The following is a 13,067-nucleotide window of genomic DNA, read 5'->3' on the forward strand; positions in this document are numbered from 1 at the left end:
ACAATAATACAAAAATTCTTCTGTTCACGTGTGTTCGGGGTAATTTCCGATGGTTCAGATTCCTTCCTAATTTTGAAATTAAATTTCAAATATTGGACTAATTTGTAATTTCGTTTATCTCCCAGCATGCTTACCAGTGGCGTGCAGCAATTGGTCTTCCTATATTTTTCTTTCTTTTATTTTTTTAATGAATAATAATAATTCATTTAAAACTAAATTCAAATTAAATATTTACTTCTTTCATTTTAGTCACTGAAATTGAGAGAGGAATAAAACATTCAGTTAAATGATTATATATTCAATTCCTCTCAAGTTTCTACCTTATTCCACTGTTATTAATTAGCCTAATTTATTTAATAACAACAGTTATAGATTTTATTTTTTTTAAACTTTCAAGTTGAACTTTTTAATAAAAAATGTAATATTACTGGTATTAATATATGTATTTATTTAACATTACATTATTAGTTGTAATATTATTTATTAGGCGAAAGTTAAGATTCATGAGTGATAAGATTGATCGATAATAGTAATTGTAAAGCAACCTCATTTAATTTTTTAAGTATAGTGAACAAATTTTCATTTTAATTGTGTATAAAAATTATTAAAATATAATATTTATTACTCAAATAAACTTGCATTTGAAAAAGATTAATTTCTAGCTACAAATTCAAAAAATGGTTCAATTATTGAGGGAAAAAAGCCCTAATCATAGTGATACGTTTTTAAATTGATCTTTCTTTTTGGGTTGTCAAATTGGAGCGTTTTTCTTTGAATATTTTAACCATTAAATAAATTGAATATCGTCAAATTGTCACTGTCACAATTTAAAAAAGCAAGAAGGTAAAGAATATATCGTTTTCACTTAACCTAAAAATAATAGTAATATTATTAACAATAATAATATCGTCATTATTTTTTAATAATTCTTACACACATAGTTGCATATTTACTGTCAAAGCTACATGAAATAGGTAAGAAATAATACTGTAAACTCTATTTACACATAAAATTCAACACTTTTACACTATAGTTTATTTTTTCCGTCAATATTTTATATAATTTTCAGGAGCAGTCTTATTTAAAGTACAAGCTAAAGAAAAATGCACAGATTATAACTGCATATATTTATAAAGATTTCTTATTATACAAGCTCATTTAAATTATTTTTGTTGTATATTTCGTATAAAGGTTGATGTTCCTTCGTCAAAGCATTCTAAACTGTTCTGAATATCAGATAAGTTCTTTAATAGTTTTTTATCATTTAAGCTACATATGATGTGATAATTTAATTAAAATATCATTATCGAAATCACTTATTATTATTATATATATTTATTTCTTAAACTTTGGACAATAAAACTACATACTAAATAGACAAATTTATATGTTTGATATTGTTATTATTATTGAAGAGATTTTGGAAGAAAATATTAATGATTATAAGTTTACCAAAATTGTTTTAAGGAATTTAAGATAAGATGAAAAATGAATAATTATAATAGTAAATAAATAATAATATGTTGGATCACGTAGGGCTTTTTGGTACATGGTGAACAATATTGAAGCACTTATTGGCTCCTGCTTTTGTGTCTATCTTCATTTCTCTGTTTGAAAATGACAAATTTGAAAATTGATTAAAATTTAAAGAGGAAATGCATATAATAGCGCTTTCGAATAACGAAAGAAAGTGACTATTCCATCTAACGTGCTGTCTTCCGTCCTTTACGTTCTTTTTTCAATGCCTCTCCTCAGTACAATTTCATCATTATATATATGCTAGTTTTCTTTTACAAAAAAATTTAAATAAAATATACTTTTTAATTTATCATCAACAAATCCTACGTTAATTACATTTTCTTTATTTATTGGTAAAAAAAAATTAATTATGCAATTTTCTGTCAGTGAACACTGTTCTTTACTGAAATTTTCTATATATATATATATATATATATATATATATATATATATATATTTATTTATTTATTTATTTATCTTACAACGAATATAATTAATATGTAATGTTTTAAAAATTATATTGCTTATGGAATACTTGAATATTACTTCATGCCACTAGTTTTACTATGAATAGAGGATGATGATAATAAATTACTTATCAAATTATTGGAAAAGCTAATTTATGTGATTATAATTAAATTGAGGACGTGTGTATTATAATAAATTAACACGATGTCATGAAAATTTTGAATAAAACATTAAAAGAATATATTATACGTGCTATAGAATAAGATAAATGCAAGTGAAAGTCTTTCTTATATATATATACTCCATTTCTTTTTTAAGAATTTTTTTTAAATATTACAACATTTTGTGTGACGCGTTAATTACTAATCTCACTCATTATTTTATAATTTTTAATCAATAATAAAAAAATATGCTACGAAATATACTTTGCTAAACTTTTTCATAAAATAAAATTATTAAATCAGAATATTAATAGCTTTTTGCAGATCACATTTGTTTTATATTATAAATTTATTAACTCTTGCAATATTTATTTAAACAGACATCATACGATGAGTTTTGTTTGATTGACAGGGTAGTTTTTTTTATATCAATAATACATATAAATTAAAATAATCATATGTTTTTTTCGAATAGCATACTTTTAATTGATTTTAGATGATTCCATCCGTTTCTTTCATATTATATAAGAAAGTTTTGAGAATTTTGTTTTGATCTCTTTGTATTATGTTACATTAATCATTCTTCAAAAGATGTAGTCAATTATTCATTAATTGTTCTGTTTGTAGACAATAATAAAGGCCATACACTAACTTCTTGAACTGTCTCACTCCACAAAATCACCCTCGTTTAATTTCATTCACATTGGTTATATAAGATCTAAAGACATTCACATTATATAAATTTAATACCAATGGTTATGAAAGTTTAATAATTTTATAATACATTTAAATGATATAATCTTTTTTTTTCTTGGTGATAAAAAAGTATTATTTAAAAACTCGCTACGTATAATTTAATCCACCTTTGAAATTTGACCTAGGTCATACTAATAAAGACAATGAAATTCTCCATGTTGAGTTTCAACGCCTGAGACTACTAAGTTAGAACAACTTTCATAAATATATGTAGGCATAGTCCACCTTCCTTAGTCACTTTTCCAAAGTAATATTGAGTTAGGGACACTCCTTCTGTTCCAACTTACTCCTACTATACCTAATAAATTTGCCTTTTCCAAAAGGGAACAATTTTCTTCAAACTACTTCATACAAACGCATGCTTTAATTTAAGCTTAAATATATTTATATTTCTTAATTTTTGGTAAAAATTTAAATTAGTCCAGATTTAAAACTTTAGTTTAATTTAGTCTTTCCATTTTAGAAATATGTAGATCTAATTCTTTTAATAAAATTTTGTTAAATTTATTTAATATTTTAAATATGTTTTAAGATAAATAATTCAAATATATTAAATTGTGTAAATAATTTAAATACTATTACAAAATATGTTTGGAATATTAAATAAACTTAAAAAAAATTGAATAAAAAAAACTAAATTTATGTATTTATGAAATGATGAATTAATTCCAATTTTTATTAAAAATTAAAAAATTAAAAACATATTTAACTCTTACTTTTATCTGTGAACAATTTTATGAATCACCCTCAAAGCTGATATTTACTTATTCAATTTTAATCAAAAATACAAAAACAATATATTTAATTAAGCGCGTGCATATAATTAATTAACCATGTGAACTATCCAATCAAATATTTGCTTAATTAGCTTAAAGTTTTTAATAGATTTACAAATTTTTGCATTAGTTGAATTGCATACTGATAAATGAAAAAGCAAAATTTGAGGTTGAGAAATACTGACGTGGTTCATAATGCCCATAAAATCTGTGATTTGCCAGTCTAAGCATTGGTTTCTTAACTTCTAAACATCGTTTCAACAACCATGATTACACCTTTTTGCTCGTACTACTATCAAATAATTGATGCCTGTGAATATATATATTTGAATATAAATTTATAAACATTGAATTGGTTTTCCATGTGAATAAAATTTGTTGTATAATTCCCACGGGTGTCTCGATCTACTTTGTTAATTTATTTGTTATGTTTTTGGAGTAAAAAGCTAGCACTTAGTAAATATATCACATCCCTCTACATATATAGTAAATATCCCTATCAATCAATGAAAAGGTGAAGGATTGTTTTCAACCTTCTTTTCCTTGAAATGTGTTGACAAAAGGAAACCATATAGGTCTATTCAACTCTCTCTTCTTTTCTTTTTTTTCTTCGGTGAAGTATATTCAACTCATTGTGTCAATCACCTGCCTTCTTTAATTTATAACATATATAATAACATTGTTCACGGTAAAAAAAAAAGAAGATAATATATAGTTTTTGATTAAAAAAACAGATTGAATAGTATTTTAGAATACATGAATTGAAAGTGATAATAATCTTTATGATATAATCAGAAGGCAGGGATTGAATATATAGAACAACAAGATCCTCTTAAACTTATTACTTTTTAATGAAAAAAAAATGATTTCGTTGGTCCTTTAGAAGTTATTATGCAAAGAAAGTTTTGTTTTATATGAAATAAAAGTTAAGTTATCTTCATTGATGGTGTGATTTGCTGTAATTGAGCCATGCATATGGCATGGTCCATAGGTCCCCACTAATTTCTGATAAACTTGAAACAACAGGTCCCACTGATTAAGATTGAAACTTTAATGTCGTCCACTTGCAACAACAGCAATATATTTATGCCAGAGACTAATTTACTTATAAATATGTAGCCGATGTTGTTGTCGTTTGCATAGATGAGAGTTGATATAATATTGACGCAACCTAATGGATAGATATATATATTATAAGGTAAATTGGGAAAATAAAATAAAGAAATGGGAAGAGAATGAGACAATGGAATGATGAGAAATGGGTAAGCTCTAAAAGTTGGAGTCAAGCTTCATCTCTACATACCAAACCAGTAACGGCAATTTTGTAGTTTCATTGCTCTCATACTTTGTCATTATTTCCAAATCATGCCTTTGTTACTATCGATGATTATTGGCCTGTGTGAGAGAATCAGACACACTCAATCAATATATATATACACATACATACAAACAATAACATAAATTCAAACGAAACTTCCGATTCACGTACAATTCATACAATCATACAAACAAGACCATTCCACATCTAACCAATAAACAAGAACCTTTGTTTTTTCCCACTTCCTTTGCTTCTTCCTACGACAATGCGTGTTTAATCTGTTTGTACATTTGCTATGTATTTTCACGTACTGTTATGATACAATTATTCATTTTAAAATAATTATGACCGTAATTTTCAATTATAGACTGTATATATATATATAAAAAAAAAAAGAGTACATGAATGATTATATATACAGTGTGATGACGAAACACAGAAGAATGTTATTTTTTTTTTCACGTGCATCGAGGTACATGGGATAATGCGGTCTTATCCCTGTTGCACTGTAATTCTGTAAAGGCAATCTTTGTGTTATGGATGAAAGATCCTGATCAATCATTTTGAGGAAAAGTTTCACTCATGTAGAATTTAAATATGAGAAGGAAGTTGCACTTAGCAGATGTGGGACATTCGTCTGGTTGTATCACTGTGGTGTGGGGGCAAATAATCTGTACATTTTCTTTCCTTTTGTATGTAAATAAGCTTTATTCATGTCTAAAGCCACTATCTCTATATACACTTCTTATTATTATTATGTTCACATCACTCCTTACAAATTCATTTTAGTTACAGTTTATTAATCTAAGAAATAAAACTTAAAAAGAATGATGAATGCAATTTATATAGAATGGAAAATGATAGAGGGTGGCTGAAAAGAGAAGAAAAGCATAAAATAATTGTGAGAGGAAAGGTAAAAGGAGTTATATAGACACATAAGGGGGACAAAAAGTGAAATATTATCACATGCATGAATGGTTTACAGCGGGTTTTATAATTATGAAGATGTACATCTTTTTCTTCTTTTTCATATGATCTCATACGATATGACTCGAAAAAACACCTCTATCCATGAATTTATGATTTAGATGCTGCATTTGCCGACAAAGAGCAAACAAATAATTCCCAAACCCTAATAATAAAGTCCACATAATTTAGGGTTTGATGAGTCACTGCATTGCCCTTAAAAACCCCTCAGTCACTACGTCACCTTTTTCATTCCCAAATGGGACCGACGTCGTTGCAAATGATATGAATCTGCCCAATTCCTCATGTGCAATTGCTTATACGTCTTTGTTTCAACTGCTAAAAGTAAAATTTTCCATCAAAGCTTTTCCTTTTCCTTTTCACACACATATATCAATATACATCTAAATATTTCATAATAATCATTCTCTTTCCTTGTCTTTTCGTATATATGGGGATGAGGGAAAGAGAAGATGGTTCACATTTTTTCTTTTTTTTTTTTTTCCTTTTGCAAATGTGATCAAACTTAGAATGCCATGGTAGATCCACTTGGAGATTATCAGTTCTTTTTGCTAAATAATGATAAAAAGAAACACCAGTTGGTTGAGTTGGATGTGCAATCATGGTTAAAGCTTTTTGCCTTTTACATTAGTTCTTCGTTATTTCAAAATTTGTTTTTTTTTTTTTTATTTCGTTTCCCTGTCCTCCATTAATCACACTTCAATTATAAAAGTGGTAAAAAAATTATAATGAATGATTAAGTAAAGCTGATACACTTTTTTCAACAGAATCCTTGATTCTAAATATATATATATATATATATATATATATATATATATATATATATATATATATGTTGTCTCCTCTCAATAGACGATCGAGTTGGCATAATAGAGTACGTTTTGAATCATCCGACACTTAAATATTTGTACAAAATTTGATTTATTTGGGTCTTAATTAGGTGAAGATGACTTTTACTAATACAGAAAAAAATATTTTGTACAAGATGATAAAATAACTACTCTTATTAAAGAATGGGGTGAAATGGTGGAATTCTCTTCAACTAACATCCTATGAAATCACCAACATTATTTTGTATGCTAAGGATTTAGGCATGATACTTATATTTGTTGCATTTATAAGTTGTCGTCCTAAACTAAATAATCTAGAATATTTATTCTTTCATCTTGTCACTCTCTTATAATGGCGTTTATATAAATTTATTAAAAAGAAACATTTTTATTCATTTTAAATAAAATTGAGACCAAATTAAAATCTTTTTAATGTGTTCAAATATTACAAGAAAAAACCTATTTAACAAAAAATAAACAACAATCTCACAAGTGTCACCGATAATATTGGTAGAGTTATGATAATGACTATTTGTTTTTTTTTTTCTTTTTCTTTCAAATTGGTAGTTGTAAGGTAAGAGATCTAAATTTTAATGTTTCTTTTTCTGTGTGCCATTTTATACCAAACAAGTGTAAATAAGTGTGTGAGCAACCTCAAAATTAAGAAAGCATTGCTCTTTCATAACTGAAAATAACTTAACCCACCTATAAACTATCATGGTAAAATATATATTTTTTTATCAATCATATAACTACTAAGAGTACTTGAGATAGTTCAATCCATTTGCAGAAAACAGTATCTCTTACTGTATCAAACTTCTTCTCAATTATATACAGGATATATGTATTTTTCCTAAACTAGCTAACCTATCCACCCATTAATGTCTTCATCCCCTTTTTAATACAATGGACCAAAATCCTCATTTTACCTCCCAAAAACATTACAACCCTTTTACTTAATCACCTTCTTATATGTGCTAGCCCCCATTTTCTTTTCTCTGTACTCATGTGGGTTTTTTCTTACATTACAAGAATATTTACACTACAAAATTACTAAGATATATTTTTGTCAATAATAAATTCTTCCATAAATATTTTCTATAAAATTTGACAGATATGTACCTCGATATTTGACAGTCAAATTTATGTAAATTTTATCAATAACTTATAATTCTTTTCATAGACGAAATTTTTTTGAAGATAAAGTCATCAATTAAGAGATAAATTTCTCGTTTAATAAGATGTGTTTTTTTAAATACTAAAGGAGAATTGGTGAAAAGAAGAAGAAAAGAATAAGAGAAGGAGAAGGGGAGAAAGAAAAAGAAAAAAAATAAGTCAAAGTTAGTGACACTAATGACAACGATGGAAACATAACAACAATACAAAGGTGACAAGATACGAGGAGAAAGACAGAAAAGAAGAGGATAACAGATGCCACTACAATGAGGAGGGAGAGAAAGAAAAAAAAAAAAGAAAGAGGATGAAGAAGAAGAAAACTTAATTATAGTATTTTTATTGATGATTAGAATTTGTAGATAATTACCAATATATTTGTGGTTATTTGTAATTGAATTTTGCGATCCATTGTAAAATTTATCAATAATCATTTTACTAGTAAATTTTTTTACCATCAATAATTTGTTAATAAACTTAAATTACTTATGAATTTTTGTTATTATCATCTTATAATATAATGTTATTTGCAATTGAGTGTCTTTTTCCCTAACTACTAATTAATGTGATGTATTGAAGAGCATGTTGCTCATACAGCTAAATCCTTTATATGCTTATTCTTGTTGAATTCTCCAAAGATTTCCATTTCATCATAACAGTTCCCAAACTTCCAACATAACTTATTTCACTTCCACAATTAATTGTTTTCACTTGATCATATTGACCAACTACATATTCCAACCAAAAATTCATGTGTGCTTACCACTTTGGTATATTATTAACTAATTTTAGTCACTTATTTCTACTTTAGGTTTCAAATTTGTTCTTTTCAAGTCTTTTTCTTTTTAACTGTGGTTCCTTTTAAAGTATTTACGAATAAATTTATTTTTCTATCAGTTTTTGGACTAAATAGTATGGATTTTGACTAATGCAACATTTTCATACGTCATTAATAATTCGATTATCAGAAAAACTAAAAGATAAATTTGAAATCTAATCTACAGAGAAGAAAACAAAATTATATATGGTAATGAAAGGCATGCAATGGACAATGACAAAGTCTAGTTTTAGTATTTCTTATACATTCGATTGATGCTGTTCAAAAGCTACAACAGGATGCATTTTGCACGCTATACGGAACTAAAAACAAACACCGACTATGAAATGGACCATGCATATTTTACTAATAAGATAATAATAATTATAAACTCAATAAATTACATTTTCTTATCATTTCCTACATTGAACCAGCAACCCTAAAGTAGAATGCGACTTTTATGTTTTATAAAGATAATAATTAAATGTTATAATTCATTTATTAAAATACTTTAAGTAATTATTAAGAATACCAATTTAAAATTCATAAGTTTATTGTAGAGGATGTTCACCTCATTTGAGCATTTGAGTGGTCATCAAGACGAATCTGACTTTGATACTACGGTTAGGTTTATCGAGAAGGACGTTCACTGGAAAAACACAATAATAATGAAATATAAATTCAACTACATAAAGAATTAACACCACTTTTTATCCAAAATCTTAAAACAATGCACTAATAAAATCTTATATCATGATTTATTTTTTCATTTGTACCAAACTCGCACCTGAAATCCTAACAAATTTTCGGCTTATTTTGTATATAGAATGAAGCTTGATAAATTGGTAATAAAGTAAAATATTGAAAAGGAAAAAATATTAGTGGTGTTGTTTAGAGGAGTAGGGTGAGTGGTTGATAAAATGATAAAAAGAAAGTAATAATGAAAGGAAAGATAATCGAAATAGATTCCCTTGTTGGTGTAACCTGGAATGATATAGGATATAGGACCCGTGAAGGTGAGTAGATGTAGGACATGTGGCCCTACGGAAATTGCGATGTGGAGCCCATAATGCATGTCCTTCACTTGGCACTTGAATCTTGAAAGTGAGAGATAAGAGCGGGAATTTGACCTATGAAATTTCCACGAACCTTTTCACTTTGTTCCTTTCAATAATATTATTAATAAGAAAAATCTTCTTTTAATAACATTTTTATTAACAATTTTTTGACAATACATATGTGTTGTGGGTGATCTGTTTTAAATATCTTTTAAACATAAATTCAAATAGACTAATAAAATAACGAGACGTTAAAAAAATTATTAAAAAGTGTTATCAAAATATCATTGTCCTATTATTAATTATATTAACATCATTCTCTCTCTCTACTTCCCTTCATCAACAAGATATATATATATATATATCTATGCAACTAACTTGAAATCATTTTTGTTTTGAAAGTTTGCAAGTTACACTCAATGAAAAGTACGTGCAATCATGCAACTCTTAGATACACAACACAAAAAGCTGTTATCATCACTTAACTCTGCGTAATGCTTTCTTCAGTGTTTGATGCAAATTAATTACCTCTTTGCATCATAAAACAAAAGAGACCAAATATTATTAGGTTTTCGCCTTTCGGTGCTCTCAAATGAACCAAAAGGTTAGGTCAAAAACCATATATATCACCAAATCTTTATGGACTTTTCTTAAAAACTTTATTCCAAATACTAAATTCCTAATTTATTTTTTTCACACCAACAAAGGAAAATCTCATTAAAAATCCATTCTTTATCAATTTTTTCCCTCTATCCCATCCTTCTAGTTTTTGTTTTTCATAATGTACTAAATTAATTCTGGAAAAAAATTTCTGAAAACCTTACATACATTTATTGATAAAATTTCTGGAATTGATTTAGTGTATTTCAGAAAATAAAATCTGAAAAGTAATGGGATGTGAGGAGAAATTGGACACTGCCCATTCAATTAATCTATTTTAGATGGTTTAGTCTATGTCAGAAACTCAAATTCTCAAAAATAATGAGTTTTCTTTTTCTCTCTGCAGGTCCTTAATTTCCAACTGCATCCTCATAATTTTTAAATTAATTATTTTACCATTCATAAAATTGACATTTGGATTATTTGTTTTTTTTTTTAAACTAAATAAGTTTTTCAAAATTTCTTAAATGAGATTTTCATAACAGAATTTCTAGAATGTGGTTTCTAAATAAAATGCATTTTGAAACAGAGTTTTTTCAATAAATTGTTTTTGAAACAAGTTTATATTTTTCTTTCTCCCTTCAAAGAGTACAATAAAGATGAGAAACAAATAGAAGCAGTGATAAAGACCGTCACAGTAATACGGTAGAGGTGAATGTTTCAGCATGGAAGATATTTTGGTCATTTTGAAGTTAGTATGGAGGTGTAGGTAATAATTATCAGAGTGCAGGAAGATAAAAAAAAAATGATACTGTGGACTGTAGAAAGAAGAGTGTTTCATTCTACACCTCCAACACTTCATCCTGCACCTCCAAAAATTCCATTTTTGACCTTCTGACATCTTATCTTACATTCTTTTCACTTTTTCTCTCTTTTATTAAAAGCATTCTACACCACTTTAATAATAATTTAATTTAAAATTCAATTATTATTTAATATAATTTTATGTTAATAATTATTAAAATATAATTTATATTATAATAATAATCATATTAAAAAACTAAAATATAATAATTAAAATAAAAATAATAATAGTAAAAATAAAAAATAAAATAATAATAATCAATTTAATTTATTATATTAAAAATATAATAAATTATATTAAAATATTAAATTAAATTAAATAATTNTTAAATTTAAATAAAAACAAAATTTTAAAAACAATATTCATCGGATATTCATATCCGAACTATATGTTATCGGATTTCCATATCCGNTTAACAAATNTTTTTAAAATTTTATTTTTTCTTTTAATTATAATAGTTATTTAATTTAATTTAATACTTTAATATAATTTAATATATTTTTAATATAGTAAATTAAATTAATAATAATTATTATTTTTTTTATTTTTACTATTATTATTTTTATTTTAATTATTATATTTGAATTTTTTAATATAATTATTATTATTATATAAATTATATTTTAACAATTATTAACATATTAAATAATATTTGAATTTTAAATTAAATTAGATTATTATTATTAATGTGGTGCAGAATGTTTTTAATAAGAGAGAGAAAGAAAATGAAAAGTATTTATTAAAATTAAAAGTGAAACTTTTGAAAAGTTAGAGGTGTAAGATGAGATGTCAAAAAGTTAAAAGTGAAATTTTTGGAGGTGCAAAATGAAGTGTTGGAAATATAAGATGAAACACTCTATAAAGAATTGAAGGAAAATACCCAAAAGTTGTGTAACTTATTTTGTACTAGGTCCAGTTTATTTGGGCCTTAGATCATAAACTGTAAAAGTAGCTCCTAAGAATGGACTTATTTTAAATTTTTACATATTTCTATTATTCCATTCTATTTTATCTACCAAAACATTAAGACTTTAATTCTCACTCCCATTTTTTTTTTTGTAAAATATGACGAAAATAAAATACTATAATGATAGAAACAAGAGTTTGTGTGTTAAATTTGGACGAAAACTTATTGTGTATGATTTTTAAAAAATGTAAAAAAAAGTGTTTGGCTATGTATATAGTGAAATCATCCTCCAACATTATATTTGTTAAAAAAACAATGAACTATAAATCACTTTATAATTATGGAAACCATGTTTACTGAAAAAAAAAAACCTGAAAAAGAGTGAGAAATCGCATGATTTATTAAAGAAAAATATAAAAAATAAAGTTTTTAAAAACATGTGATCTTTGGAACACAGTTGTGTTCTGGAGTTAATTATACACATAAAAGATATTACAGACATTTGGTTGTAAAGTTATTTATTTTTATTTAATGGAAAAAATTGGTATAGCTTTTAAAATATTCTTTTCTTTTGAATTACATAAGATATATTTTTTTAACTGATTATCAATTAACAGAATATTTATGCATTTAGATTTGATAACAATATCTTATTCTCACATATTTTCATTTATAATAAAAGATCAAAGATTACACATTTCCTTTTATAAAGAATATTTTGGTATGAATATTTTATTCGAGTATGAAAAAGATTTAAGCTTAAACGTACTAATTTCACATATTTTGATTAAGTGATACTGTTACACGTTTAAAAAATTGAATAACTTTAATAA

The sequence above is a fragment of the Vigna radiata genome, chromosome 8 (assembly GCF_000741045.1).
Source record: "Vigna radiata var. radiata cultivar VC1973A chromosome 8, Vradiata_ver6, whole genome shotgun sequence".
Taxonomy (NCBI): Eukaryota; Viridiplantae; Streptophyta; class Magnoliopsida; order Fabales; family Fabaceae; genus Vigna; species Vigna radiata.